Raw genomic sequence first — 27,275 nt, 5'->3', positions numbered from 1 at the left:
ATACAAAAATTAGCTGGGCGTGGTGGCACATGCCTGTAGTCCCAGCTACTTGGGAGGCTGAGGCAGGAGAATCGCTTGAACCCAGGAGGTGAAGGTTGCAACGAGCTGAGATCACACCACTGCACTCCAGCCTGGACAACAGAGTGAGACTCCGTCTCAGAAAAAAGAAAAACGAAAAACAAAAGAAAAAAAGAAAAAAGAAAGGGCGCTGCAGGCAGCAGGAAATGCAAGGACAAAGGCTCAGAGGGGGTCACAGTCGAGGCGTGACTGAGGACAGGCGAAAAGCCCGTGAAGCTGGGGAGGAACGGGGTCAGGAGGCGGCCAGGGCCAGGTCATGGTGAGGGGCCTTGAAGGCCACAGTGAAGACTCTTGGTTTTGCTCTAAATGCAAAGAGGGCCCTCGAAGGAAGGAAGTCGGGCGGTGACAGGGTCTGATTTGAGTCTCGAAAGCCTTGCAACACACAACAGCGCAGACAAACCCCGCAGACACGGTGCTCAACAAACAAAAGGGGCCAGACTCCAGTGATTCAACATGCATGGTTTCATTTAGGTCAAGTCCAAGCCAGGCAAACCCAGCCTGTGCCCTTAGAAGTCCGGAAATGACTACCCTTGGGGGGTGCGGGACCGTGAGAGGGGCCTGAGGGGCTTCTGGGAGCCAGCCAGGCTCTGCTGTGACCGGGGCTACGGCGCTTTGTGAAAATCTCTCTGCCGGCACAGGGATGGCTGTGCCCTCTTCCCTGGTATGTTAAGCATCAACAAGAAATTTAAAAATAAAAACAAAAAATTTGCTGTTGCTCTGACCTCTGTTTGAAGACTGGATTAAGAGGGCGGGAGTGGTCCAAGGAGAGCGCGCCATTATTCAAGAGAAAATCCCGGGCCTTTCCCTCAGGAGTCTCAGAGCTGAAACAGGCCTGGGGCCCTGGCTCAGCAGCCTTCAAAGTGAACTGCGATGTGTCAGGTCCCAGATAAAGTCCAGCTGGCGGTAGGGCCTCCCCCTTGGACCCGCACACGACTCTCCCAGACAGGGCCCAGTTCATCCCAAGTCTGACAGAGTACTTTGTCCTGCAGTGCCAAGGCCCAGCTGAAAATACCTTCTCAGTCCCAGGGCAGCCCCAGCCTCGCAGGTCCCAGGGAATAAACAGCGTCTATCCTCCTGGGGAGAACGGACTGGCTGGGCGGGGAGCAGGCCTGGGGCAGGAGAGAGGGATGGCAGGGAAGATGGACACACATCCTAGAGGTGTCTTCAATGCCCTTGAGGACACAGTTCGCCCCTTCAGGGGTTATAAATAAATGTGTGTAGCTGGCTCTTCGCAGGCACACAGGGGCATGAAACGTGCTCTGAGGAAGGTGCCGGCATCCTCAGGACACTGGCTCAGGCCCCGGAGCATCAGGGAGTCACAGCCTCAGCACAGACTGCCAAAGGGCTGAGTGTTCTTCTGGAAGAAAGGCTTCCAAATATGCCAATGACTTGTTCTCAAGGGGTCTCCCCGATTCTGGAGGGAGGTGGTCTTTCAGCTCTCAGGTCACTCGTGACTTCTTTCTGGTCACACCAGGCCCTATGATCAGAACCGTCCACATGGCTCAACGTTGACCCCAGTAACCAGCTCTCCATGCCCCACATTTGTGCCAGGGCCCCAGGGCAAGCCTTCTTTAGCTTTCTAGGGCAGCAGTTCCCACAACTGAGGCTGCATCAGGAAGGGCTGGAGGCTTTGTTACAGCAGACTGCCAGCCCCACCCCAGAGTTTCTGATCCAGGTCTCCGGGGGAGCCTGAAAACCTGTATTTCTGTGAGTCCCCAGGTGCTGCCAGGCCAGGAACCCACTTTTTCTTTTTTTTTTTTTTTTGAGACAGGGTCTCACTCTGTTGTTCAGGCTGCGGTGCGGTGGCGTGAACACTGCTCACCTGTAGCCTCAACCTCCTGGTCTCAAGTCTCCCACCTCCCAAGAAGCTGGAATTACAGGTGTGCATTACCACGCCTGGCTCATTTTTTTTTCTTCTTTTATGTATTTATTTATATTTATTTGTTTATTTATTTATTTGAGATGGAGTCTTGCTCTGTCACCCAGGCTGGAGTGCAGTGTCATGATCTCAGCTCACTGCAACCTCTGCCTCCCAGGCTCAAGTGGTTCTCCTCCCTCAGTCTCCCAAGTAGCTGGGATTACAGGTGTGCACCACCAGGCCTAGCTAATTTTTGTATTTCCAGTAGAAACAAGGTTTTGCCATGTTGGACAGGCTGGTCTCGAACTCCCGACTTCAAGTGATCTGCCCACCTCGGCCTCCCAAAGTGCTGGGATTACAGGTGTGTGCCACTGTGCTCGGCCTTTCTTCCTTTATTTTAGAAACATGAGGAGGACAAGACACATTGAGAGGACACCAGCTAATTTTAAAATTTTTTGTAGAGACAGCGTCTCACTATGTTGCACAAACTGGACTCGAACTCCTGGGCTCAGGCAATCCACCTGCCTCGAATTCCCAAAGTGTTAAGGTTACAGGCGTGAGCCATGGCGCCTGGTTGCAGGCCCCCACTCTGAGAAGCACTTCTCTAAAGTACCTCTCCGTTCTCCTCCTTCCCCCACCTTGATCCAGCATTTCCCAAACCCCGTCCTTTGAATCCCCCACTTCCCAAGTTCTGCCCACCTTCCTACCGTGTACCAGTACTAGTACATACTTTGTTTTTGTTTTGAGATGGCGTCTCGCTCTGTCACCCAGGCTGGAGTGCAGTGGTGCGATCTTGGCTCACTGCAACCTCCACCTCCCAGGTTCAAGCAACTTCTGTCTCTGCCTCCCGAGTAGCTGGGACTACAGGCACCTGCCACCACACCTGGCTAATTTTTGTAGTTTTAGTAGAGATGGGGTTTCACTGTGTTGGTCAGGCTGGTCTCAAACTCCTGACCTCAGGTGATCCACCCACCTCAGCCTCCCAAAGTGCTGGGATTACAGGTGTGAGCCACTGCGCCTGGCCCCATATTTTGAATTTTTATTTAACTTGGCTTGTTTTTTGGGCTCCAAGAAATTTACTTTAAAAAAGTAACTTTCTATCACTCCCACTGGCAGAGAACCTGATCACTAGTGCCGTGAACAGACAGCAAGAGTGAAGTTAAACAGTAAAAACAACCCAGTTATTTCCTCCCAGCCAGGTGCTGATACTAGCCAAAGGCTTTGTTGTAGAGGATGCTTGCTGTTTGTTGTAAAAGGAGATCAGGGTGTGGGAGAGGTGTTAGGGACAACTCCACCTGTGACTTTCACCTTGTCATAAACAGAAGGACCGAAAGAACAGAGAACGGAAAGAACAGCTCTTGGATTGGGAGGATTTGCTGCTGGATCTGTGCACGTGCTCAATCACCTTGAGGACCACTAGGTATGGGCTCTGCACACTTTGGGGGACACAGTTCAATCTAGAGTGAGCTGTTCTCAAGTGCAATGCCACCGTGTTACTTTCTGTTCATCTTGATGGTGCCCACTAAGTGGTACAGCTCATCACAACACCTGCAGGGCAGACCTTTGCTACCCTGAGCCTGACTCGTAGACTGCAGGCACACCAAACATTCTGCCATTCTCCAAAAGTCCCAGGCCCTTCTCCACCTCCAGGCCTTTGCGCACACACGGGGCCTCTGCCTGGCACACCCTCGCCAACTCCCCACCCACCCACTATCATCTTCCCCGGCTCGCAAAACCCTGCCTGTTTCCTCTAGGAGTTATCAGACTCTTCTCAAGTCAGACTCAGAAGATGCCAGCTCCCAATCCTTAGAGGGGTCCAGTGGAGTCTTTTCCCTATTCAAAAAAATTGGGGGTAGGGTCAGTTCCAGCTCCCTTGATTACAAGCAAAATGGGAGCATGACTTTTTTTCCGGGGATGTTGCCATTCTGTGCTCAAAATAGAACACGTTCCAGAAATTGGGATTGAAAATGTGGGATTTCATAATTTATAATGTTTTAAAAAATGATGGACCGGAAATTGCACAATCCTCATCAGGACGTTTTTTGTTTTGTTTTTTTTTTCCCCTCTGACTCTGTGGTTTTTGTCTAAGCTGACGCAGCGCTCAAGACAATCAAAGCTAAATCTCCCTCGGCTGGACCATGATGTCCTCGCAGCCTTGCAAGAGGGGTCTTTGTCCAAGAGTACCCATCATTGCACAGCCTGGGGTAGAAGGCAGCGTGATGTCTCAGGATGCCCTGCCGGCTGCCGCTGTGACCCAGGTGGCATGCTAACACTGCCCATCAATGCCAACTGCCAGGGCTTCCCTGCACCCATGGAGAAGGCCAGCAACACATTCTGGAAAGACATGGCCTGAGTTGATGCTTCAAGAAGAGAGTCAAAAAAGAGGACACAGTCTCCTCAATAAGTTAAACATAAAGTTACCATACGACCCAGCAATTCCTCCCAGGTAAACACTCAAGAGATATGAAAACATATGCCCACACAAAACCTTGTACGCAAATGTTCACAGCAGAAGCCTTCGTAAAAGCCAAAGGTGGAAACAGCCCAGATTTCCTTTAGTGGAAGAATGGATAAACAAAACGTGCTCTATTAATACAATGGAATATTACTCAGCCATAAAAAGGAATGAAGGTCTCAGACACATGACAGTGTGGATGAACCTTAAAAACATGATGCTGAGTGAGAACAGCCAGACACAAAAGGCCACACATTGTGTGATTCCATTCACATGAAATGTCCAGAATAAGCAAGTTCATAGAGACAGAAAGGAGATTAGTGGCTGAAGGGAGGAGCATGGCGAATAATGCCTAATGGGTAGGGGGTTTCCTTATGGGATGATGAAACGCCCTGGAATTAGTGGTGGTGGCTGCACAATACTGCAAATGTACTAACTGCCACTGAATTGTACACTTCAAAATGGGTTAAATGGTAAATTTTATGTTTATGTGTATTTTTACCACAAAACATTTTTTCAGGAAAAAGAACAACAGAACATGGCCCATCCTATTACCACCACCCAGATTGGACTGTCCCTTGCCTGTCCCAGAACTCAGCGTGCTCTATTTAAGACTTTACAAGGTACTCTGGGTCCCCGTCCCAGGAAGGTCTGAGCATCTGTTCCACTCAATGAACTCAAGACGAAGTGAAATAAATTATACCCAGATTGAATTTTCCTTTCTTGACAAGCCATCGGCCCCTTTGAGAGATCCTGGGTTTGCACATCTGGGACTGATCAAAAACCAGCGCGTTTGCAAAAAAAGAAAAAAGAAAAGAAAGAAAGAAAAAGCCTCCTGAGTCAGGCGCAGGCAGACATGCAGGCAACTCCCACACACAGCAAATGACGCTGGTGACAGAGGAAAGAAAAGTTCCAGTTCCCACAGGCCAAAGAAGTCAGTGCCCTGCCTCCAAAAACTTTCTGACCTCCAAAGACGTCAGAGGGTCCTGCCTCCAAAAACTTGCAAATGCAACCTACAAAGGGCCACATACTTAACTTGGGGTCTTTTGAGGGATGAAGTACAGAGGTTTTAAGGGACCTCACAGTCTTCTTCCCTAGCTCAGGCCTTCCCAGTCCAGCCAACTCTCCTCTCCAGGCTGGAGGCAAGACTCTGAGAGCCAGCACTGATCTGGGTCCTGGGACAGGGCTCTCAGTACTTGTCAGCAGTGTTGAGTCCAAGCCCAGGGGCAGTTGATCCCCTTCCAGCCTCACCCCAGCCAGGACCAGGGACCCAGATCCCTGCCAACGTTAAAAAAAACTCCCACATGGCACGAAAAGCCTCAACTAGTAGCAAGCTCTGCCGTGACAGTCATGTGGCTGGTCATTAGATGGGCACCTTCCCCCAGAATCTGGCTCAGGGCCCAGCCTGGACGGCAGCTCTACCCCGCCCTGGCTGTGTCATGTTGGGCACACACCTTAATAATTCCGAGCCTCGACTTACTCCTTGTAAAAAGTGCCCAGCTCATAGAGCAGGCAGTGAGCTCATCCATGGAAACCCTGGGCATGTCTGGTCTGTACTAAACATCATGTAAATGTCAGCTGCTTGTATTATTACAAATGGCATTATTACTATTCCTATTCTTACACCTTAAGAGACTGCAAAAATCAAAATCACCCTCTTGGTTTCTCCTCCCTGGGTACGTTGTCCAGTGGTTTTACCTGGAGCCCCTCTAAGACAAAACATCACCTGTGTGAAGGTCAGGTTCACAGGTGGAGCTGGCAGTGGGCAGAGAAGTGTCTTAAAGAAAGCAGGGTCAAGACTGCAGATAGGACCCACCTGGGGGTGATAGCATTCCATACTAGCTGGGGGATCTTAGGCAAGCACTTCACCTTGCTGAGCCTCAGTTTCCTCAGCTGTGGAGTGCGCATCGAGAGAGCTACTGCCCACGAGTCTTGCAGCGATGCCAATACAAGTAAAGTGCGTGGTACAGACCGCGTGCCTGCCGCATGGGCAACACAGTCCCACACCCGCTCCTTTTCCTGAGTGGAAACAGCCAGATCAGGGCAGAAGCAGAAAATCAGGTGCATATAATCCAAGGAGCCCTGGGACAGCCAACAGTCACAGCTCATGGCCTCAGTCTACCGGAAAGGGCCACGCCCCGGTCCTGTTCTGCAGGCTGTCTTCACTGTCAGACTCCAGACCCTGGATGGGGAAAGCAGGAACATCCCATTCTACCAGGGCAAGGGGTCCAAAGGCCCAAAGGGGAAACTCACAACCCCACTCTCAGTTGCAAGGCAAGCCAGGCATTTGCATGGGTTCCCGGCTGCTTCTCTCAGCCAGGGCAGCAACCACATTTTGACTGAGAGACGCCCAATTCCAGTTGGACTGCGATGAGCAGGCATCAGCGAAGTCCTCCCTGGCTTGTCCAGCCTTAGCAAGGGAGGCTCTGGGTCTGCAGCACATGAGAGACTAACCCTGGCTCTGTCCACATGGGATGACTGATGTCCCCCACACTCCAGAGCAAGCCCTCAGCTTCCACGGTAACTCCCCACGCAGGAGTTATGCAGGTGCCCGCTCTGGCTAAAGAAACCCAGAAACGTGTTCCCCCAAACTGCAGAACCCTGACATGGCCCCAAGTCTCTACACATCCATTTGAAGCTCTGGAGACAGACAGAGCTGGGTGCCAGCCCTGGCTCTGCCTAGACAACTTACTTCACCTCTCTGACCCTCAGCATCTTCATCTGAAATATGGGAAGAAGGCTACCTTGCAAATGAAATCATAGAGGGGCGTGGCAGCAAACGGCAGCTGAATGCATATGCCACTAGATCACCCTGTTCCTCCAGACATGAGTAGGACACATTCTAATGCCTGCCACAGCCATGCCATCAGCTTCCCAGTTATTGACACCCACCACGAACACAGGAATGCAACAAATGCTAGCGCTGCACAAGGAAGGCAAGAGAGTAAACAGCCCCCAAGTAGCAGCATTCTGCACTCAGATCGCGTTGAAGCCCGGCTCTTTGGAGTCCTGGCTGCGAGGTCCTGGGCAAATGAGTTGTCTTCGCTGAGCCTCAGTTTCTCCATCTGCAAAAGGACCTGTCGCAAAGCTATGTTCCGCGATGCAAGCAGAGCACTCAGTGTGGTGCCCTCACACAGTCAGCCCTGCGAGGTGGCATCTATTCTAGTTATTCCAGCTTCTCGGGAGGGTAACAGTTTGCAAAAGGGAGAGGCATGGAAGTCACACTTACCTCCGCAGGGCTCCAATCACCAGCTCGCTGGCGTCTCCCGCGTCGAGCAGCGGTAGCAGCGGCGACAGCGCAGGCACGGCAGACACAGCGGGCACAGCAAGCAGACAGCTCAAAGGGGGCGGCTGGAGACGCCCTGGGATGCGAATCGGTGCCGGGGCTCAGCGCACCGCCTCTTGTAGGCTGCCAGGAGCCCGGAGGCCACGCCCCCAGGTGGCTGGCGGCGCTAGTAGGACCGATCAGCACCGGCCCCGCCCCCGGCCCCGCCCCGCAGGCTCAGCTGGCTGAAGGAGGCGGGGGCTGAGGCGCGGGCGCCTGGTGGGCGAGGAAGGCGGGGCCGCTGGCCTCCAGGGCCGGCTAGGGACAAGGAGACGCTCAGCTTCCTTGCCACTGGCCACACAAGTATAGTTTTCATTGAGCGCTTACTATGCGCCTGGTGCGGGGCCAAGCGCTTTCCACAAGGGGCTTGCAAATTTACCAACTCCAACTCTCTGCAGCTCAACTGGAAAATAGGAATAAGGAAGCGACCTCCCAGGATTTTAGCAAATGAAATCCGCAAGGGCTGGGCGCTGTGAACTGTGGCGCGGTGCAGAGTACACAGTTACTGAGTTGACTCCCACCCTCTACACGTGCTTAGAAAACTTAGGCACACTCTTCCCAATTTGCAGACGAAGAAAGGGAGACTTGTTACCGGATGGTGGCGCTAGCGCAGGGGTCCAGGCTCCGCACTTTACCTTCAACGACCTCAGGACGCGTTCCCAGGAATCCAGGGAGGTGGAAATCATCCCATTTCACAGATCCAGTAGCTGAGGCTTGGAGAAGAGCGTGCCCGAAGTGCCGTAGCTAGGAGCAGTGCAGCATGTTCATACCTCTTTTGCCCGAAGGCATTTAGCATTCTTAACTTGTGCAGGTATATAGGTAAATCAATTTCGAGCCAGACGAAATCACCTTTGAAACAGGTAAATCCACGTTCCTTAAGAGCTAAGGGACTCCCCCGTGCTCCCCCCTCAGTCACAGAATGTGGACGGGTATGCAGGCACTGTGCGGTGAGCTGCTGCAGCCCAAGGGCAGTAGGAGGCCTGTCCGCATTGCTCATCTCCACACCAAGACACCGGAATTAGCTCCTTCAGTGTTAACTCATTCCCCAAATACCCATCGAGTCGCTCTGTGCTGGGCCCTGTGCTATGCAGCCGGCACAAACAAGACACCTCTGGGATCTCAGAGTCTGGGGCCCCCATGAGCCAGGGCACATGGGAGAAACAAGGATGGGGAATGGGTGGAACAAGGACTATGGAAGGCTGCCTGCATGATGTGGACTCAAACGGGGAAACCTTGCCTAAGATTTTGGTGCGCCTCAAATGCAGATACAGAATAATGTAGATTGGCCGGGCGCGGTGGCTAACGCCTGCAATCCCAACCCTTTGGGAGTTTGAGGCGGGCAGATCACCTGAGGTCAGGGGTTCGAAACCAGCCTGGCCAACATGGTGAAACTGTCTCTACTAAAAACACAAAAATTAGCCAGGCATGGAGGTGCATGCCTGTAGTCCCAGCTACTTGGGAGGCTGAGGCAGAAGAACCGCTTGAACCTGAGAGGCAGAGGTTGCAGTGAGCTGAGATCGCACCACTGCACTCTAGCCTGGGAGACAAAAACAAAACTCCCTCTCAAAAGGATAGTAATAATGCAGATGTTCTCTGTTATCTTTTTTCCTCTTTTTGTTTTACTTTTCTCAGTCTTTGAAGCATCGTTCTTCAGATGCACTCAATTGGCATGCAGTCATCCAATAATTAAGCACCTACTATGTTCTGGGCTCTGTTTCAAGCACTGGAGGGCTCAGTGGTGAATAAGACTGTTCCAGAACAACAGTCCTTAGACTGACAAAGGACAAACCCAAGGGGAGAAGAGATCTGTGTTAGCAGATGCCTTTGGGGGCCCGGCACAATGGCTCAGGCCTGTAATCCCAGCACTTTGGGAGGCCAAAGCAGGTGGCTTGAGCTCAGGATCAGCCTGGGCAACATGATGAAATCCAGTCACGATGAAAATTAGCCAGCATGGTGGCATGTGCCAGTGGTTCCAGCTACTCGGGAGGCTGAGATGGGAGGATTGCCTGAGCCTGGGAGGCGGAGGTTGTAGTGAGCTGAAATCGAGCCACTGCATTCCAGCCTGGGTGACAGAGCAAGACCCTATCTCAAAACAAAACAAAACAAACAAAAAACAACAACAAAACAGATGCTTCTGAGTACCTGACCCCAAAGCATTATACTGCGAAATCCTGCCACCCCCAACCACCCTCCAGGCTGGTACTGTTATTAGCCTCATTTTTCCAATGAGGGAACTGAGCGCAGAGAGTGTAAGTCACTTCCCTGAGGCCACCCAGCTTCTGAATAGAAGAGCTGGGATTTGAATTCATACTCTCACCCACTCGGCTGCCATTGCCTGTGACCATGAAACCTTGGGTGCAGGGGAATGGAATAAACTGGGTCCCCACTCCATCCCCACTCCAGCAAAGGGGAAGGAAAGCTACACAGAATCAGCCTTTTCATAGGCCCAGCATGTGGATGAGTGGTTGGTAGTTGTCAATAGTGAAATGTTTGCCACTTTGCTAATCCAACCCTCATCTCCTTACAGATCCTTTGTATGGCAACCCTGTAGGCTCCTCACTGGCCCAGGGTGGCTCTGGGGAGACCTATCCCAGCCCAGACGCTCCAAGGACACCATTGGCAGAGCTGCAACCAGAGACCTCTGCTCTGCAAGCTACAATTGCTGTCCGGGCTGGATCACCCATGGGGCAGATTGAGTCCTTAGCTTGCTGGTTTGTGCCATCATCCGGCATCAGGCTCAATTAAAATCCCAGCTCCTCTGCTTCCAAGTTGTTGGCCTTGAGCAAGTCACTTAATGTTTCTGTGTTCCATGCCCCATCTGTGAAATGAATGTGGTAATAATGGCATCTCTTCTCTCTCTCGGGGCACAAATGGTTAATAGATGAGAAGTAATATATGGCCTGACGCACAGAAAGTGTTAGTTAATATCGTTATTATTAGAGCCAGCAAAGCAGAGAGAGAGGAGTTTAGTGGTGATCAACCTTTCCATCATGTTGCAATCTCAGAATCTAATTTCCAAAAAATAACATTTGAATTTGAAAAAAAAAAAAAACCAAAACAGATGTTTCACAGGCAAGGGGGACCCCTGGGAAGTCCCGGATGGGAGAGCACCAAGTTGTACCAAGGAAAGGAGCAAGATGGCCAGTCCCATCCCAAGTGCCCCCTGGGAAGCGACTGCTCACCCTTGGACATCCCAGCAAAGCCTCCTATTTGCTACCCAGGCAGGGAGTTAAGTCATGGACAATTTGAGACAAAGGAAAAAAGTCATCCTTCTGGTCACAATGAAGCCCAACCTGGAAAAACGAACAGGAAAGCCTGGTGGGGCCACCCTGGAGAGCCCAGCCCTCTGCCCACTCTCTCTTGGGATCAAGATGGGCTGACGGAAGGACCGCATGCATGTCTGCAGAACAGTGGGTGGAGCCGGCAGTCATAAATGTTTAATTACGTGATGTAAAGATCAAGGTTTTTCTTTCCTCTCGATGTGATTGCTGTAGGGCTCCGGTCCTCACACCTATTTTTTATTCACCATTTATTTTTATTGGAGGCTCTATGAACTGGACATCAAGAGCAAAGGCCGGGGAGTCCCAGCTTTTCCTTTGTTCCTGCCACACCCATTCAGCGGCCACAGAATATCACCAGCCCTCAATTTGGCATCAAAGACCACGAACAAGCCTGGGCAACATGGCGAAACCCCATCTCTACAAAAAAGTACAAAAATTATCCAGGCATGGTGGTGCGTGCCTGTAGTCCCAGCTACTCAGGAGGCTGAGGTGGGAGGACTGCTTAAGCTCAGGAGGTCAAGGCTGCAGTAAGCCCTGATTGCACCACTGCACTCTGCACTCCAGCCTGGGCAACAAAGCCAGATCCTGTCTCAAAGGAAAAACAAAACAAAACAAAACCCATTAACAATTTGAAGCAAGGAGACATAGAGGTGCCATTTTGTGATGGGTAATGTGTGATGTGGTGCCATTTTTCTAAGGCTTTTCCAGAAGACTTGGACATCTTACACTGGCAGGCCACTCTTCGGGGGCAGTGGAGACCCTACCAATGGGGAGCTCTGGGGGCGAGGTCTTGATCAATTACAGTTGCAAGTAACAGAAATCCACTCAAGTCAGCTGAAGCAGAGAAGCGGACTGCTTGGGAGGTTACTGGGTTATTTGGGAACCTAAGGCAAGTAAGACTCTCAGACAACTAGAGTAAGTCCTGGAAAGGCATCAGGCCCTCTGGCAGTACCTTCCATCTATTTCCTCCTTTTCTGGACATGGCTCCCTTCTCCCTCTGCAGCCAGGCCTCGCCTGTTCCCTGTGGACATGGTCATCCCATCAGCTTAGGGGGTCGCATCTCCTCTGACCCAGGGCCCAGCTCAGGCTGTGCCTCACCATCTCCCACTTCAACTTCCTACAGAGAGAATCGAATTGTCTGTTGGGAGCAGATGTCCACCTGCAGTTCAACCGAGTGACACCAAGGGATGTTATCAGGCTGCATAAGCATGATGGAGTAGTGCTGTGAGCTGGGGTGGTTGATCACAGCAAAGAGTCTGTACAGTGTCTGTAGACACAGCCAGAAAAAAGCCCCAAATTTAGTAGGACACAGCTTTGGGAAAATAATCTACATCTAGGACTGAAGCCGACTGTCCCCATTCCACCCATGTCCTCACAGATCCCAGCCATCTCTGTGAAGGCCGACCTGACTTCCAACAGCCACACCTGTGTCTTTGCTGGAGGGCTGCCCCTGAGCTATGAGAACCCACACAGCGCATGAGCATGGTGGCCCATAAGTGCCTAGGATTTAACATCCCCTGGGACAATGGCTAATAACAGCAAATGGGGTTGGGGATATAAATACCCCAGATTTCTCGTCCTTGGCTGGGATGATTCAGAGCTGTTTCCTGGAGTTTCCCAGAGGGATTTTCCAGTTGGCCATGTGGTAGCTGGCTTAATAACCTACACTGTATCAGCTCTCTTCCCCTCCCTGGATCATTTATTCATCTCTTTCCTATGTTTATTGCACCTCTCAGATAGACTACCTGCCCTCAAATCCTCAGCTCAAGGTTAGATTCTGGGAACCCAAACTAAGTTAAGGACCCCAACGTTTGCAAAGAGGTACTTAGGAGTCACTGCTGTTCTCATAGGCTGTCGTGCATTCATCCGTGTAGCCAGTGAATATGTGTTGAGTGTCTGCTGCATGCTCGGTAACTCACTGACAAATGTGGGAGAGAAATAGGAAGGAACCAAGGAAGTCTATGCAAAAATAGAGGAGAGGACTTTTTACAAGGAGAGCTTGGGAAGCCAAAGGCTGAGCTGTGGTATTATTATTATTCATTACTATTTGAGACAGGGTCTCCCTCTGTCACCCAAGCAGAATACAGTGGCATGATCATGGCTCACTGCAGCCTCGACCTCCTGGGCTCAAGCGATCTTCCCACTTCGGCCTCCCAAAGTGCTGGGATTACAGGCATAAGCCACCACACCTGGTCAGTATTATTTAACTACATAAAAACTATGAGTCACGTAGGAAAAGTGAATACCAAATTCCAGAATATGATGGGCACCCCCTTACTGTTTAAGTAATTTAGGGCAAATTAAAGGAAATTCTTCATCCAACAGCCGACAACAAATTTATCCAACTCGGGTTACCACACAAGAAGTAATACAGACAGAAAATGTAAATAGATTTTTAAAAATAAATTAATGATGAGGGCTGTGAAATGCAAGTTCATTTTTTTCTTCTTTTTGATGACCTTTATGGAGGACTTTCTTTGGAGCGGGCCTTTCGAGGGAAAAGAGATGAGTAAGGCAGATGTGAGACAGATTTTGATGGAGGGGCCCTGGGTGGCCGGCAGACACCGTTCTCTGGGCTAAGTGCAGTCACAGAAGGATCCAGGGGGAGGGACGGGCTTCAGGCATGCCTCAGCCCAGGACTTCAAACACAACAGCCATTGTCTCCTGCCCTCTCCTCAGCAACCCTCTCCTCCTGGTTCTACCTAGCCATGGCCATATTCCCTCCTGTTACTCTGGGAGGCAGAGAGGATGGCCCCTGGCAGCTATCAACTCAGTCTCTGCAGCTCTGTGACCAGGAGGGCTGGCAACACTCAACTTTGCTGCAAATCGAGAAACAAAATCCCAGGGAAAGGCACTGATTGGCTGGCTCGGGTCACATGACCTCTCTGGCAGATGAACCCTGACTTCCCACTGCCAGTACACATGTTCCTCGGTATGAGTGCTTTTTCTGTGCACAGGAACCTGTGGCAGGCTGGAATCAACGTGGGTCACACCACTCAGCAGCAGCCTCAACCAATGATTTCACAGGTACAGGGGCACTCGTGCCCCAGCTCCCTCACCTCTCTGGGGGTCCCTGAGGTGTGCTCCACAGTGGCTCCCGGAGTCCCCCGTGGGATTGAGCTCCAGGGGCCCGCACTGGCGGCTGACTCCATTGCCCACCCTTGATTGGCTGCCTTTCCTAGCTCATATCCCCACTCTCCCCTGGTATTTCCTGGGATCATCTCTCAAGTAAACTACTTGCACCCACATCCTGTCTCAGAATCTGTTTGGGAGGGAGCCCAGCTTGAGACATCCAGCCATTGGAACAAGCCCATGGCCATGGCCAGGGGATGGGACCTTGTGACCGGCTGGCCTGGGTGACATGCCTCCCTGCCAGAGTCACATAATCCGAGTGAGGGAGGAGCAGCTCCCCCAAGGAAGGGGTCTCAGCAGAGAGATGGGCAAGACAGATGAATCTAGAAGGATGCACAGGAGACAGGCTCAGGGCTCTCCGGGCAGAGGATGGTGCGTGCAGATTGGAGACAGGAAAGCGCACGTGTGAGAATCCCAGGACGGAGGCAAGGCTGGAGAGGTAGATGCCTATAAAGCATTTCACACTTGAACCTTCACTAGAGTGAAGCCTGCAAAGGAATTTAGACTCCAACCCACGGGGAACAGAGAATGAAGGGACCCAGAAAGGCGAGCCTTCCATTTTGGACAGATCCTGGGGGATCTGTGGGGAGGGTGGCTTGGAGGAAGAGCTCCTGGCATCAAAGAGCATGACATCCCCATCCCCCAGAACAGCATGCTTCCTCTGCGGGCACCTGGCAAGCCCTGGGCTGCCCGGAGAATGGCTTCACCCAGAGAGGCTTCATTTGGTGTGCAGCTCAGGGAGTGGCAGAGACACTGGCCTGCTGAGGCTGTCTTGGGGACACCGGGACAGCCTACACTATCCATGTGCTGCTCACTGCCTGAGTAACACACGGGAGGGAACTGGGAATGCCAAGTTCATCACCTATGGAAGCTTTACAGGAATCCTATATCCCATCCTCATGTCAATGCTATGAGGTGGGGTCTGCAGGATCTCCATTTAGTCGAGGAGAAAACTGGGGTTCCAATGCATCAAACAAGTGCCAAGGATGGCACAGCAAGAGTCACCGAGGGAGTGAACCCAGTAGGCTCCAAACCCCCACCTTTTCACAATTCGGTCATGTGGTCATTCATTACCTGTAGGCCAGGTGCAGGCCTTTCTCTCCCAGCACCTCCTGAATCTATTCATGTCCTGAGTTCCAACTATGAGCTTTCTGCTACAGATGGACATCTGCTCAGGCAATGAGGTGGTCAGAGGGAGGTGTCCTCTTGAATTCTTTGGTTAGAAAGTACTGGAATATTCATGGAGGCTTTAGCCACAAGGCTTAGGATGGAAAAGCTTTTATGGTTTTAATAGTATAAAAAATTATCCTGGAATGTTCATGAATCCTTCCTCTGAAGCCAAGGAAAGATCTATAAAAAGCGACGAGGCTGCCAAATCATCAACACCCAGGTGGCAGTTGGTGGCTGCCCTGGGACTCTAACGCCAGCTTCCCAAGTCTCCATCTCAGTGCCAGGTCCCGTCTACCACAAAAGTCCCCAGCAGTGGCACAGATGGCTCAAGTGACCTCCCAAAATCTTATCTGCTTTCTTCCTTAATAACAGGAAGATTCCTGACTTCTAAATGTGTGCACTGTCACTCCACTAAAGATGATACTTCCCCTGCCTTCCTTGCAGCTTCTCCTGTCCATAGAAATAAGTTTTAGCCAAAGAGAAGTGAGTGGGACAGTCGTGTACGACTTCTAGGACATCTCTTTAAAGGCAGGAGGAGGTGTGTCCTTCATGTTCTCGTTCCTCCTTCCTGCCTGGAATGAGGGTATGATGACTGGAGCAAAGCAGCCACGTTGGACCATGAGGTGCCTTGGGAACAGAAAGTACAAATGGTGGGTCTTGAATCCCTGACACTATGGGTTTCTATACCAGTTCCACTGCCTAGGTCAGACTTCCTCTACATAAAGGAGAGATACATTTCTATCCCCATTTAGGTGAGGGAGAAGGAGAATGGTGTTTGTTACCCACAGTGGCTAAACCTGAAACACCTTTAGTTTAAAAGTGAAAATAGGCCAGGCATGGGGGCTCACACCTGGAATCCCAGGACTTTGGGAGGCTGAGGCAGGAGAATCACTTGAGGCCAGGAGTTCAAGAACAGCCTGGGCAACACAGCGAGACCCCATCTCCACACAAAATAAAAGAAATTAACTGGATGTGGTAACATGCACCTGTTCCCAGGTAAACGACAGCATTCCTTTCGGACTTCCCAGCTACTCGGAAGGCTGAGGTGGGAGAATCGCTTGAGCCTGGGAGGTCGATGCTGCAGTGAGTCGTGATCCACTGCACTCCAGCCTGGGCAACAGAGCGGAAAAGAAAAGTGAAAATGGACGTCACATTAGAACAAGGGAGTTTCTTTTTTGTTATTGCGTCTTGGCTTTCTTTCCTTTGAATCCTCCACCTGGCACCTCTTCAACCTTGGGGAAAAACCACAGAACGGAAGGATGATTGCATCTCTACGAGAAGCTGGGGGCTCCACTACATGGTGTCGTCAGAGACTTTTTGCTCAGGCTGCTTTGTAACCACTACCCCTGGACAGCCCAAGCTCATATCTGAAGCACACCTGGGTTCCCAACATCCCCCAAGTTCCCGCCACTCTCATTTCTTCGTCATCCAAGCTTAGGAGTCAGAGAACCAGGGTGATGACCTGGGAGTGGAAATTCCTCAGAAAAACAGCCCCTGGGCGGCTCCTTTGGCAAATGCTGCGGCTGTGACCACTTTCTCCCCTGGAGGACAGTCAGGAGGCTTCTCCAGAGGAGACGGGGCCCTGGGCTTCACATCCAGGGTGCGGTTTCCAGAAGATTCTAAACCTGTCAGGCCAGGAAGAAGGCAGGCCTCTGGATGCTGCAGGTCCTGCAGATGGTGTCCCTGGCTTCAGGGTGTGTACTGGGTCCACTGTGTGAGCCCAGATCCCTGCGCACCAGGCCGGGACAGAATGGAAACTTCTCCCGTCAAGCTCCTGGTGAGGACTCGGCAGTACCCATGCTGGGTCCCCAGGTCGCCTGTTGGGCGTGAACCCCAGCTCCAACACTTCCTGGCTTGAGACCTTGGAGACGTGCCTTGGCATCTCTGCACCTCAGTGTTGCATCTGTAAAATGGGAATGATAATAAGACCCCTTCCTAACACTGTGTGCCAGGTGGGCTCACTATTGGAAGTTCTCGTTGTTAGTAATCTCCCCTCCATCTTTGCTCTCTGAGTCATCAACACTGTGGTCTCTATAAACACTATGACTCCTATCACCCTGCCATGGGTTGCTCCAAACACCCCCACCCCAGAAAAAAAATCCAAATAAGTAGAGTTTCTGGTCAAAGCTTGATAAGCAGGTAAATGACAGCATTCCTTTCTTAGGACTGCCATAATGAATTATCCCCAACCAGGTGAATTAAACCAGCAGAAATGTATTCGCTCCTAGTTCCGAAGGCCAGAAGTGACGTCAAGATGCTGGCAGGGCTGTGCTTCCTCTGAAGGCTCTAGAGGAGGGTCCTCCCTGCCTCTGCCAGCTTCGGTGGCGACTGCAGACCCCTAGAGTTCCCTGAAGTTCCCTGGAGACCCCTGGAGACCCCTGGAGATCCCTGGAGACCCCTGGAGATCCCTGGAGATCCCTGCAGGTCCCTGGAGATCCCTGGAGGTCCCTGGCTTCTGGCTGTACCACTCCAGTCTCTGCCCCCATGGTCACTGCATTTTTCTCCTCCGTGTATGTCTGTGTCTTCTCTTTTTTTTTTTTTTTTTTTGAGATGGAGTCTCACTCTTGTTGCCCAGGCTGGAGTGCAATGGCACGATCTCAGCTCACCGCAAACTCCACCTCCTGGGTTCAAGCAATTCTCCTGCCTCAGCCTCCCGAGTAGCTGGGATTACAGGCGTGCGCCACCACACCCAGCTAATTTTGTATTTTTAGTATAGATAGGGTTTCTCCATGTCAGTCAGGCTGGTCTCAAACTCCTGACCTCAGGCAATCCGCCCGCCTCGGCCTCCCAAAGTGCTGGGATTACAGGCTTGAGCTACCGTGCCTGGCCTGTGTCTTCTCTCACAGACATATCAGTCATTAGGGCCAATGTGACTTCACCTTAATCCAACGTGACTTCACCTTAACTAAATATATCTACAAGGACCCTATTTCCAAAACCATTTTCTGAGGATCCAAGTGGATGTGAATTTTGGGTGGCCAACATCCAACCCAGTACAACGAGTTAAAATAAAATAGGCAAATGCTTGCGCACATAGTAAATATCATTATTAAGGTTTAACTAAAGATTAATTATCACCGATATTAACAAAAATAGGATTTTTATTGCCAGGATAGACAATAACGGGGCATGGCACCCAGCCTCTGCCCTACAGTGACCTCCACCATGAGCTGGCACTTGGTACTTGGGGTGGTGCAGGAATTGAGATAGATGAAATCCCCAGGGCTGGCCGGGCGCGGTGGCTCACGCCTGTAATCCCAGCACTTTGGGAGGCTGAGACGGGCGGTTCACGAGGTCAGGAGATCGAGACCATCCTGGCTAAGACGGTGAAACCCCTTCTCTACTAAAAATTACAAATAAAAAAAAAAAACTAGCCGGGCGAGGTGGCGGGCGCCTGTAGTCCCAGCTACTCGGGAGGCTGAGGCAGGAGAATGGCGTGAACCCGGGAGGCAGAGCTTGCAGTGAGCCGAGATCGCGTCACTGCACTCCAGCCTGGGCGACAGAGCGAGACTCCGTCTCAAAAAAAAAAAAAGAAAACCCCAGGGATGTGTCCACTCAGGGGAGGGAGGACACACAGCACCTGCCCCCAGCAGAGCTAAGGGCTGGCCCACGGAGGAGGCGCTATCCCTCCCAGCATCCCCTCTGGGTGGAGTGCAGGGTTGGAGCCTGGGGCAGGGGTGGCCCAGCAGAAAGGTTGGCCTCTGTGGGAGGGTGTGGCCATCCAGGGCTCTAGGAACAGGGAAGAAGTAAGTGTCTGAAACAGGCAGGTGCCAGGGTGGCTCACATGAGGAGAGGCAGGTGTGTTGAAGACAGGAGTCAAGAGGACCAGGGATTTGGGATCCCAGTGTCCCAAGGCCAGTCCCTCCCTCAGCTCCTTCTGTGTCTTGCTCTGGTACACTGAGGTGGTTCCATTAGCTCGCCCAGGTGGGGTCTATGTACACTTTTAAAAAATGGTCTCAGGCCAGGTGCGGTGGCTCACGCCTGTAATCCCAGCACTTTGGGAGGCCGAAGCGGGCAGATCACTTGAGGTCAGGAGTTTGAGACCCACCTGGCCAACACGGTAAAAACCTGTCGCTACTAAAAATGCAAAAAATTAGCTGGGTGTGGTGGCACATGAGTGGTATTCCAGCTACTTTGGAGGCTGAGGCAGGAGAATCCAGGAGGTGGAGGTTGCAGTGACCCGAGATTGCACCACTGCACTCCAGCCTGGGCAACAAGAGAGAACCTCCGCCTCAATTTAAAAAAAAAAAAAAAAAAAAAAAGAAGAACGAACGAACGAAAAGGTCTCAGGCCGGGTGCAGTGGCGCACGCCTATAATCCCAGCACCTTGGGAGGCCAAGGCAAGAGGATCACTTGAGGCCAGGAGTTCAAGATCAGTCTGAGCAACCTAGCAAGACCTTCATCTCTACAAAAAATAAAAAATTAGCCGGGCATGGTGGTACACGCCTGTAGTCCCAGCTACTTGGGAGGCTGAGGTGAGGTGGGAGAATCACTTGAGCCCGGGAGGCAGAGATTGCAGTGAGCTGAGATCACACCACTGCACTCCAGCCTGGGTAACAGAGCAAGACCCTGTCTAAAAAAAAAGGTCTCATGGCTCGCCTGGCAGTAGAGGCCACCTTGGCATGTGACAGTCTCAACTCACGCACCTGCACCTGTGCATCCACTTATCCACAGGGCTTGAGCGCCTGCCCTGTGACAGGCCCCGTTATGCAGAGCCACGCCACTCTGACACCCTTCCAGGTGCCCTCTCCACTCTCCAGCTATTCCTTGGCAGGGGGCTTGGCCCATTTCTCTGCCCTACTAAGGGTCTGTGGAGGGCTGAATAATGGCACCCCATCTAGGCCTGTTCCTGACTCCTGGAGCTTGCAAATGTGCCCTTACACGGTGCATTTGGCTCCTAGGGCTGCTGTAACTAAGTACCAGAAACAGGGGGCTTCAAACAACACAAATGCATTCTCCCACCGTCCTGGAGGCCAGGAGTCCAAGATCAACGTGTCGAAGGGGCCATGCTCTTCCCGAAGGCCCTGGGGGGATCCGTCTGCACCTGTCTCAGCTTCTGGTGGCCGGCAATGCCTGGTGTCCCCGTCTGTGGCCATTCCAATCTCTGACTTCCTCTTCACATGGCCACCTTCCTGGTGCATCTGTGTCCAAATTTTCCTCTTCTTATGGCACTAATCTAGTGCCATCAGGCACTAGATTAGGGCCCATCTTAGTTGAGTGTGACATCATCTTAAATGTGATTACATCTGCAGAGACCCTAGTTCCAAATAAGGTCCCATTCTGAGGTCCCAGGTGGACATGGACTTTTGGGAAATTCTATTCGACCCAGCACTCATTCTAACAGGGCCTCTGCAGATGTGATTCTGCTAAGGGTGGTAACATGGGAAGAGCAGCTTGAATTCTCCTATGGGCCCCATGGAATCACAAGCATCCCTTATAAGAGGGAGGCTGGATGGTCAGCATCAGAGGAGAAGGTGCTGTGATGATGGAAGCTGAGTTTGGAGTGATGCACTCTGAGGATGGATGCAGGGGCCACTCGAGTCCAGCAGTACAGGCAGCCTCTAGAAGCTGGAAAAGACAAGGAGATAATTCTCCCGTGGAGGTTCCAGGAGGAACCAGCCCCGCCCACACCTTGACTTTAGCCCAGTGAGGCTGTTCTCAGACTTCTGACTTCCAGAACCGTAAGATGGGATACTTATGCTGTTCCCAGCTGCCAACCTTGCGGTCACTTGTTAACGCAGCCATGGGAAACCAGACAGATCCATGAAGGGCTGTGTCTGTGACAGGGCGTTGGCGGGGCTGCAGAACTGGACTCCTGTGCTGCCCTTCCAAGGGGAACGGCCATGAATGACCCCGCAGGCAGCCGACTGTTTCCCTGCAGAGCACCCGGGCCCAGCAGGCAGCCGGCTCCCAGACCACACACGCTCCGCAGTCCTGAGTCATCTGGCCTGAAGGTGCTTCCTTAGAGCCTCTTTACCGGAAATGGCCTGTGTTCGACCTGATTATTTTTCTAGGAATCGATGAACAGATGCAAAATTGGATAGCGGCCAGTTCCAGGCTGTGCATGGACTGGGAAGACCCGTGCAAGAGCCTCCTTGGGGCGTCACTGCATTCCTGCTGTCCCCGAGCACTCACGGCATCACCGCCACCATCAGGGGAGCCCGAAGTGCCTGCAGAAGCTCTGGCCAGGCCCAGGTGATGGACAGGAAGCCCAATCATCCTTAGCATCCCGTGAACAAGTTCTTGCATTTATAATCTCGGTGGGCCCCACTTGGGTATCTGAAAATGCAACTTCCTTATTTTCCCTAACAGGACAGTTGAGGAGTGGGGTGGTACTTAACCTTGACAACAGGACATCTCTCGGTTTCTTTTTTTCTTTTTTTTTTTGAGTTGGAGTCTCGCTCTGTTGCCCAGGCTGGAGTGCAGTGGTGCAATCTCAGCTCACTGCAACCTCCGCCTCTGGGGCTCAAGTGATTCTCCTGCCTCAGCCTCCCCAGTAGCTGGGATTACAGGCGTGTGCCACCACGCCCGGCTAACTTTTGTATTTTTAGTAGAGGCGGGGTTTCCCCATGTTGGCCAGGCTGGTTTCAAATCCCTGATGTCAAGCGATCTGCCTGCCTCAGACTCCCAAAGTACGGGGATTACAGGCCTGCACCACCATGCCCGGCTATTTTTTGTATTTTTAGTAGAGATGGGGTTTCACCATGTTGGCCAGGCTGGTTTCAAACTCCTGACCTCAAGTGATCCGCCTGCCTCTGCCTCCCAAAGTGCTGATTACAAGCGTGAGCCACCGTGCCCAGCCTCAGTCTCTCTATATCATCTCTGGTCATTTGCAGTGGTTTCTGCAGCAACTAGTCCACCCATGTGTACTCGGAGCCACTCAGGGCCGTCTCTCTTTCCCTCCTTCCTCTCCTCTCCCCCTAGGTGAGTGGGAAGGAAGTTTAGAGTCTTCATGCTTTTGCAGGGAGGCAAATGGGGAGCCCACCCACCAATCTTTTTACATGACTGGAGCCGTGATTAATTTCCTAGGGTTGCCCTAAAAAAAACCGCTGCAAACTGGGTGGCCAATAACAGAGACGTGTTCTCTCCCAGTTCTGGAGGCCAGAGGTCTGAAACCAAAGCGTCTGCAGAGCTGAGAGAGGGAAGATCCTTCCTGCCTCGTCCAGCTTCTAGGAGGCCCAGGTGTTCCTTGGCTTGTGGCCGCATCACTCCCATCGCTGCCTCTGTCCTTGCATAGCCTTCTTCTCTTAAGGCCATTCATGGTTGTACTTAGGGCACACATGGTCATCCCAGATGGCCTCATCTCAAGACCTTCTGCTGATCACAGCAAAGATACTTTTTCTTTTTCTTTCTTTTTTTTTTTTGAGACAGAGTCTCACTCTGTCGCCAGGCTGGGGTGCAGTGGCACGATCTTGGCTCACTGCAACCTCTACCTCCCAGGTTCAAGTGATTCTCCTGCCTCAGCCTCCTGAATAGCTGGGACTACAGGTGTGCGCCACCACACCCAGCTAATTTTTGTATTTTTGGTATGTAGTACATACTGGCCATGTTGGCCAGTATGATCTCTATCTCTTGACCTTGTGGTCCACTCGCCTCAACCTCCCAAAGTGCTGGGATTACAGGTGTGAGCCATCGCACCCAGCCTCTTTATTTGTTTATTTATATTTATATTTATATTTTTTGAGATGGAGTCTCGCTCCATCACCCAGGCTGGAGTGCAGTGGTGTGATCTCGGGTCACTGCAACTTTCACCTCCTGGGTTCAAGTGATTCTTGTGCCTCAGCCTCGTGAGTAGCTGGGATTATATGTGTGTACCATCAAGTCCAGCTAACTTTTGTATTTTTAGTAGAGATGGGGTTTCACCATGTTGGCCAGGCTGATCTCGAACTCTTGACCTCAGATGATCCACCTGTCTCAGCCTCTCAAAATGCTGGGATTACAGGCAGGAACCACCGCGCCCAGCCAGATTCTTTTTCCAAATAAGGTCACATTCACGGGTTCTGGGCATTAGGGCTTGGATATATCATTTTGGGGACCACCATTTAACCCCCTCCAGCAAGCTTGGACATACCAGGCCACACCGGCCCACAGGGCTTGGGGCACCGCCCAGGCTGGTGCTGCTCCACTGTGCACATGGGTTCTCCTCCATCTTGCACTGGATGGGGTTGCCTCTTAACACTTTCGCTGTCAGCCTCCTCCTTAATCCGCCTCCTCCCGTGACTCCAGGGTCCTGACCAGGGCAGAAGCTCTTTTTCACCTGTGCCTTCACCTTGCTGGAGCTGGGAGGGAGGATTTTCCACCTTCTCATGTTTGGGGTGTTCCTTCCATGAGGCACTGGGTTTTACATCCCCTCTGGCTGATAATAAGTTTGAAGTTCAATAGGCCTTTTTTTTTTTTTTTTTTTTTTTTTTTTAATTTTTCACTGACTTTTTAAAAGAATTGGGCTTTTTTTTTTTTTTTTTTTTTGAGATGAAGTCTCGCTCTGTCACCCAGACTGGAGTGCAGTGACCGGATCTCAGCTCACTGCAAGCTCCGCCTCCCAGGTTTACGCCCGCCACCTCGCCCGGCTAGTTTTTTGTATTTTTTAGTAGAGACGGGGTTTCACCGTGTTAGCCAGGATGCTCTCGATCTCCTGACCTCATGATCCGCCCGTCTCGGCCTCTCAAAGTGCTGGGATTACAGGCTTGAGCCACCGTGCCCGGCCAAGAATGGTTTTTTTTTAACTTTTAAGTTCAGGGGTACATGCGCAGGTTTGCTACATAGGTAAACATGTGTCATGAGGGTTTGTTGTACAGACTATTTCATCACTCAGGTATTAAGCCCAGTATCCATGAGTTCTGTTTCCTGATCCCCTCCCCGCTCCCACCCTCCACCCTCCGACAGGCCCCAGTGGGTGGTGTTCCCTTCTATGCATCCATGTGTTCTCATCATTTAGCTCCCACTTATCGTTGAGAATGTGCAGTATTTGGTTTTCAGTTCCTGTGTTAGTTTGCTGAGGACCACTGCCCTGACTCTTGATGCAAAAGGGGTGCAAAGTATGTGGGCAACCCCGTTCCCCTCTCCATTCCTTCCCAGGGCTCTGGTCTCACTGAGAACTCTAAAAGTTAAACAAGATGCTTTTTTGCTGAGGTCCTGCTAAGCTTTCTTAGTCCCCCTGAGGCAGGTAGGGGCTCCAGCTGAGGAGGTAAAAGGTCAGCTAGCCGGAAATTCAAACTACGGAAAGACATCCTGTGTTCTAAGAAATATGGCCAGGCGCGGTGGCTCAAGCCTGTAATCCCAGCACTTTGGGAGGCCGAGATGGGCGGATCACAAGGTCAGGAGATCGAGACCATCCTGGCTAACCTGGTGAAACCCCGTCTCTACTAAAAAAAAAATATAAAACACTAGCCGGGCGAGGTGGCAGGCGCCTGTAGTCCCAGCTACTTGGGAGGCTGAGGCAGGAGAATGGCGTAAACCCGGGAGGCGGAGCTTGCAGTGAGCTGAGATCCGGCCACTGCACTCCAGCCTGGGCGACAGAGCGAGACTCCGTCTCAAAAAAAAAAAAAAAAAAAAAAAAAGAAATATGATCCCCCGACGTCCACTGACCTGAGCAATGTCACCAACAGGAGGCCTCAGAAACATTTTTAACATCAACCTTATAGGGGGTGGGGTTTATACACAAGAACGTGTATCCATTTAAGTGGACAGCTGCATGAGAAACATGTCTACACCCGCCCAACTACCACCATGAAACAGAATGTTCCCAACACGCTCACGCCCCACCCCAGTTAGTCTGCACCTTCCATCTGTGTCCCACCTCCCCCAGCAACCATGGATCTGCTTTCTGTTGCTTTGCTGTAGACTTGCTTGCCTGTTCTAGACTGTTCTGTAACTAGAAGCATATGGCATGGTCGAGGACTCTTGACTCCTCTCTTCCCCTCCTGCTCCCCTGAAACTGGTCCCGCACCCTGTCCACTTGACACAGGCAGAAGTCACATCAGTCCCTCCTTTCTCCTGCAGCCCATCTGCCATTTGGTTGGGGGCTCTGGACTCACCCTACGGGGAGGCACCATGGCCCAGTGGCCAGCTGCCCACCTCCCAGGTTTGGATTCCAGCCCACCATTTTCTCACTTGAGACACTGGGCATGTGGCTCAGGCTCTCCAGGGCTCAGTTTTCTTCATCTGGGGAATGGGGATGAGAACATCAACCTCTGTGCTTCAGGAGCAAACAACACTAAAAGTCAGCTGTTCTGGCTGGGCGCGGTGGCTCATGCCTGTAGTCCTAGCACTCTGGGAGTCCAAGGCGGGCAGATCATCTGAGGTCAGGAGTTCAAAACCAGCCTGGCCAACATGGTGAAACCCCATCTCTACTAAAAATACAAAAATTAGCCGGGTGTGGTGGTGTATGCCTGTAATCCCAGCTACTGGGGAGGCTGAGGCAGGAGAATCGCTTGAGCCCTGAAGGCGGAGGTTGCAGTGAGCTGAGGTCGCACCACTGCACTCCAGCCTGGGTGACAGAACGAGACTCTGTCTCAAAAAAAAAAAAGTCAGCATTTCCTGAGGGTGAGCACAATGAGCTCCCAGCTAGTCAAGTCTCACCAATGAGGAAAGATTTTTTAAATGAATGCAAATATATTTCTTTTTATGCTAAAATTAATAACGCCTATTTCACTAGGGTGCTGTGAGATTCAAGTTAGGCATGTAAAATGCCTGGCTTTTTTTTTTTTTTTTAAAGAAAAACCTACACATGTTAATTATTTTCATTGTTCCTCTTCTCTGCAGTTTGCAGCCAGAATCATTATCTGAAAACCCAAGCCTGACCAGACACTTCCCTGCCCATTAATGACCTTGGTTAGCTTCATTACTGGCAACTTTCTGGGTTCATCTCTCTCTACTGCACCCAACTCCCTGCCCCATCCCCTCCCCACCCACCTGCAAGCACATGCACCCCTCTATGCATCAGCAGCACTAAGCTTTCTCCTGCTGTCTGAGCCCACAGAGACCTTTTGTGCCACTGGGCCTTTGCACATGCTCTCTCTCCACCTGGGAAACCCCACCTTTCAAGAGCCAGCAATGATGTCACCTTCTCTGTGAAGGCATGTGGTTGGCAAGGTAGGCAGTTGCTTCTATCTTCCGTCTTCCTTAGCAACATCTTGCTGTCATGCAAATGGCTTTGCTCACCTGTTAAAATAAATGAGGTGAATTGAATGATCGGTCCTAGTTCTCCACTCTGCTGTCTGTTCTACAACCCCATGGCCTTGGGGCTTACCTCGGCCTCATGGTGGGCAGAGAGGACTTCCCACCTCTTGACTTTGAGCTTAGCCATGTGACTTGCTTTGACTGATGGGCTTCTGTCATTGCCACAAGGAGAAAATGACCCAGACAATCCACTGGTCACAGAAGAAAGTGTGGAGTAGAATTGGATCCATCCTGTGGCTTGAGCCCAGCATAGATCAGGTGACCCCACCCCACCCTCATTTCCCAGATGATTTGCAGACAGAGCAAGAATAAAGCCACAGAGTTACAGGTGGTTTGTTACTCAGCATCACCATGGCAATAGCTAACTGTGACAATTGTTCCATCTCCACTTTTACTTAAGCAACTATAAACTGGAGACCATGTCCCACTCCCTGGATATCCCCAGTACCAGCACAAGGCTGACACTTGAAAAAGAAGGAAATTTCAGAGGTCCCTGTGAAATACTGATTGTTAACTTCAGCCAGCAGGGAAAGAGACAGAAACAGGAAATCCAAGCACTGGCAGGCCCTCCCAAAGACAGCTTAGGGGCCAAGATCATAGGCCTGGTAATTGGACAGCACAGGTTGGAATTCCAGCAACTTCGTTCAGTTCACTGAGATGCCACTTCATCAGCCATGGAGGGGAGCTAAGAATCTTGTCGATCTCACAATGTTGTTGGGAAGATTCAATGAACAAATGTAGGCAAAGCCCTGCATATAGTGCTTGGCACATTGTCAATTCCTCAAAGATACTCCATAA

General features: G+C 51.4%; 1 protein-coding gene and 1 long non-coding RNA gene across 2 annotated transcripts in view; both read right to left on the bottom strand.

Moving 5' to 3' along the window:
* Positions 1 to 7,774, bottom strand: part of LOC105496811 (cysteine rich secretory protein LCCL domain containing 2) — a 90,194-nt gene extending 82,420 nt beyond the window's left edge. Inside the window, exon 1 of the mRNA XM_071085031.1 lies at positions 7,621 to 7,774. The gene's annotated coding sequence lies outside the window, so the exon portion shown is untranslated. The remainder of the gene's footprint in view (positions 1 to 7,620) is intronic.
* An 8,485-nt stretch (positions 7,775 to 16,259) lies between these two features.
* Positions 16,260 to 26,755, bottom strand: LOC139359783 (uncharacterized). Its single transcript, XR_011616196.1, has 3 exons — positions 26,548 to 26,755; positions 26,336 to 26,459; positions 16,260 to 17,202 (listed from the first exon to the last, which is right to left on the bottom strand). It is a non-coding gene; the product is annotated as an uncharacterized lncRNA (long non-coding RNA).
* Between the last annotated feature and the right edge of the window lie 520 nt (positions 26,756 to 27,275).

The sequence above is a fragment of the Macaca nemestrina genome, chromosome 18 (genome assembly GCF_043159975.1).
Source record: "Macaca nemestrina isolate mMacNem1 chromosome 18, mMacNem.hap1, whole genome shotgun sequence".
NCBI lineage: Eukaryota > Metazoa > Chordata > Mammalia > Primates > Cercopithecidae > Macaca > Macaca nemestrina.
The sequence above is the reverse complement of the archived record's forward strand: the minus strand, read 5'-3'. Positions and strand labels throughout refer to the sequence as shown.